This window comes from Branchiostoma floridae, chromosome 16 (assembly GCF_000003815.2).
Source record: "Branchiostoma floridae strain S238N-H82 chromosome 16, Bfl_VNyyK, whole genome shotgun sequence".
Classification (NCBI taxonomy): Eukaryota; Metazoa; Chordata; class Leptocardii; order Amphioxiformes; family Branchiostomatidae; genus Branchiostoma; species Branchiostoma floridae.
In genome coordinates, this window is record NC_049994.1 from 7,694,240 (window position 1) to 7,698,826 (window position 4,587).

Genomic DNA, 4,587 nt, shown 5'->3' on the forward strand with positions numbered 1-4,587 from the left:
GCTGGTTGCACCATGTTAAAGAAATAGTAGATAATACAGGCTATTCTTTCTTATGGAACATTAACTACCCTACATTAGACAATAAGAACATATGTACTTTGTTAAAGAGAAGACTTACCGATATGTACGCTCAAACGTTTTTTCATCAACTGTCCCTAGATAACGGTAAGCTAAGATTTTACAAAAGTGTTAAATCCGAATACGTGATGGGAAATTATCTATATCATAATGAGTTTAATGAAAGATCAGCCATATGCAAGATAAGAACAAGCGCACACCCGTTAGAAATAGAAAGGGGCCGCTATAAAAAGCTCCAAGTCCACGAGAGATTGTGTACATATTGTCCAATGAATGCAGTGGAAAATGAAACACATTTTATCAGTCAGTGTACCCACTATGAAACCGAAAGAAAAACATTATTTCAAACAGTAGCCACTATTTCACCAAGCTTTTATCACCTAAATGATCACCAAAAGACTACATTTTTACTAAAAGCTCAAAATCCCACCATCATACAGAACGTGGGACAGTTCATTAACCACTGCCTTCAAAGAAGAAGTCAAACCCGACAATAGTATTCATACTCGTAGTATCATGTAGTTGATTAGACACTTGTTTTATGTACTTACCTCTCTTAGTTCTTGAGATTGTGTATGCAATTAGCCCTCGGGCATGATTTTGCAAATAAAACATTATATATAATGTTAAGAGAAAATAGTTGTTCGGTACTTTGCTACATCGTATCAAATATCGACGCAGTCGGCGGTCGTCAACACGTATCAAGGTGCAGTCCGACAACTTTAGCCAGAGGACAATGTGTGAGGCCAGCTCAGATTCGCTTCAACTGAAATGAGACATTCAAGGATAATTCACAGCAAAATGCATTTCAAAACCTTCAATTTGTCTACTCTCAAAATGAGCCCTTATAACTGAAAATGTCCAATTGCAAAGCGAGAGCAATTTGTGTCTATCATGAATTCATTCCTCAAATGGTTATCATTACATGCCAAAAAGCAGTTACTCAAGCAACTGGATATAATTTTGGCAATGGTCAGACGTTTCAGATGGTATCCACTAATCTTATTATATTGGCATATCTAATGATAACAGAGGTGATATTGGACCTAATGAGTAACTTTTACAAACAGCAGGTAACTTAAGTTTCTAAGAATATGATGAAAGGACATGAAAGGAACATAACAGAAGTTGTATGTACAATTCCAGTTGGGAAGTTTTAGTATGTCAAACAATGCATATCTTTCAGCTAATATAAATGTATATGACTTGGCCATTTAACCATTTTGTAAGATCATTTTATATGGAACAATGTGCAGAAGACAATAATTTTGTCAGTAATAAGTGTTTTAAGTTTTGCTTCATGGACATTGTTTTTGCCAAATCAGAGAACCAGCTTGTCATTAGATTTTTGAGTATTTTAGATATTTGTATTTACTTGATTTTCCCTTAATTCCTTTATATGATAGTGGCATAGGTGGACACTAGTAAAGATTAATGACATATCACATTCCTTCCAAGCTAGAGATAGAATCATAAAGGTTATGAATAACAACAGTATGTATATGGTGTCTTTTTCTTTTCACTGCATCAGACTTTGTAGTTGGTATTGAAACATCAGAACAGAATCATACCTTGTATTTACTTGCGTCGACTGCATTTCTTTTCAATGTCTAGTAAAACAGTAACATTGTACATGCCTTTGGCAGTTTTAATCCTTTCTTCAGCCGCCCAGCCACGTCGAGAGTTCGAGGCAGTTTTATTTTCCTTCCGCGAGAGAAAGTAGTCCGTTCCATGACTCCGGGCGTCAACACGCGTTACAGAAAAGCTTCCTCCTGGAGTATATAACCCCGTATCTACTTAGTTTCACATCATTCACAATATTTTAGCTTCATTCTTTACTGCGATAGTTTTTTAAACTGCTGTTTCATCGCAATCCCTTAAATATAGCGACTCGAAAATAGGTGATTTTCGTGTAGATTCCCTTCTTGTTTTCACCCTCGTGTAGATTTCAAACCAACAGGAAATTTAGTGTACATGAAAAAGCAAAAATTCTACTTTCCGGCGGTATATGATTCATTATACATTTCAAGTGCGAAAAGCAAATGCCCCCAATCCGCGCGAGGCCATGTCATTTAGGAGCGGTCATTTTGATTCCAGAACGCACCACATGTAAGCAGCGCGCGTGCCGCGGATTGGCCCATTTCTCAAAGGTTTCGGTCGACAAAAGGTTAGCTGCGGCCGCGTTTTTTTTTTTTGAAATCTCGAGAGAAAAGTGTCCGTGACTTCCCTTTTAATTCATAGCTTATTTATACTGATCATACTGGGAATATTGTCAGTTTTAAGATGTCTTCTTATTGTTCGTTCATATGATATGTACTTGGTGTTGTTATTGTTTGACCTAACGTTACAAGTCAGTTAAAAAAAAGTTCTTCAAAGTTTTCAACCCTAATTTTGTCAAGCGTATCATTACCAACTTCATACACTTACCTCTATCTACGCACTTTTCTACACTTTTTCATTTTTCTCAAGGCATTTATAATAATAGCAAGAGGTATCAAGGTTTTTCACTTTGGACTGATATCTTATCAAAACTGCAAGAGGTCGTCCTGCGATTGCGATTCCCGATTTCAAACCTCACCAGGATTACCCTATGCTTAACTAGCAACATTTCATACTCATACAAGGTGTGATGTTCATATTGGTTTGACATGTTCAATCATCATGTATCATGTTACATATACCCAAAAGTGTCAACTTTTTTTTCTTTTCCGCTATACCCCAGACTCTGACTATATTAAAGTCTATGATTGACATTCCTTGCTATTGTACAATACAAAATATACAAAGAGTCATATATATGTTAAATATAAGCCAAACTTTATTGCATGAAATTGAAAAACAATGCATGTCATGTCTAAACATCAATGCCAAATTGGAAACAAGTCTTGTAGTGTAACTGTATATCAGGAATTTGCCGCCAAACATCTGACGTTTTTTGCCAGAATGATATAATTCCAATCATGCCAAATGATCTGACTAACTAACACAGTAGTCACCCTCTTCAGGTCCATAGCAGAACATCACCTGTAGGAAACACAATTTCACAGTATGTTATCAAAATTCTTTAAGAGTCTTAGGTTGCTATATCTGAATCAGTTTACTCATTAGGAAATGGTGCCAGCTAATGATTGATGGACTAATTACTTATATGCAATACTACAATGTCAATCAAAGAAACGAAAGTTGAAAACACTCTTCGCTGCTAGAGGCACATCCTCAGCTGTTCTGGGGTAGAACTCCACCTAATGCAAAAACAAAAACATGTTAATATCCATATGTCATATTGGTACTTACCATTCATTGATTACCCATATCACACACTCAGTCAGATATTTTATACTCACACTCACCCACTTAGTCTATTCTACTTTTAGCATCTTTATCTATGCTATACCATATCAAGACTAATTTATTATATATTCATGTTAGATTCATATATTACATTTTTTATATTATATCATATTACATATATTATAGACTAATTTCAAGGTTATATCATATCATATATGAATTATATATGAGTTTTTCAGAATCAAAAATTTATGATATAACATCTAAGATTATAAGTTAAGCAAAAACCCAGAAGGTACAGACGGAAACTCAAAATCTAACCCATAGGTGAGGGAGAGCTGGAGTAAGGAAATAATAGTCAGAACCTCCAACCTGCACCCGTACCAAAGTGCGGGGTTACGCCTTTCCCGTCAACTCGGGGATCTGTGTGATGTACCCCATGTTGACGTCGTTAAGTACGACCTTTACAGGGGTCAGGCGCCTCTAACCTACCTACGGGGGCAGATGTCTAAACCTAGCAGGAAGGGGTTCTTTGGAAAAAAGGAGAGAGGGAGAGAAAGGGGGTGAAGGAGTACAGAAAAGACCAGCTTCCACTCACCTATACCTAAACTATAGACAGTCATATTCACTCATTATTACTCTACCTCAGAAAATTCTGAATCAGAAATATTATCTAATAAAGACAGACTACCACAATAAAAGTCATCTATAAGATTTACATACATGTAGTCTTGATCATCACTAGTGCTACTTGTATCTGAATCTGTTTCTGCATTGTCCTGACCTACCTGATTTTGCTCACAACAAATAGAATTAGAACAATCTAAACACCTACATCCCGGACCACATGCTTGACCTTTCTTGAGACACTTACATCTTTTACTAGAGCACCCACTTTTACATTTACACCCCCTGGTTAAAAACTCCACAGTCTTCTGCACCTTTTCAATATTTTCTTTAGAATCCCAAGTAATCATTAAATTACCGTGATTATCTATTTCCCAGCCATACCTATCTAATAATACAGAAGAAAAGTCCTGCTCTAAAGCCTGAGCCCAAGTAAGGTAAACCCAACAAGAACGTAACCAATGGAACCAAAGGGACTGAAAGGAAGGTAAACTATTATCTTCAAACTCTATTCTTTCAAAGATGGCACCCCTAATAACTTGTAACCAGTTTTCATGAATCTTTAAGTGAACATGTTCGCAAGGGAGTAGC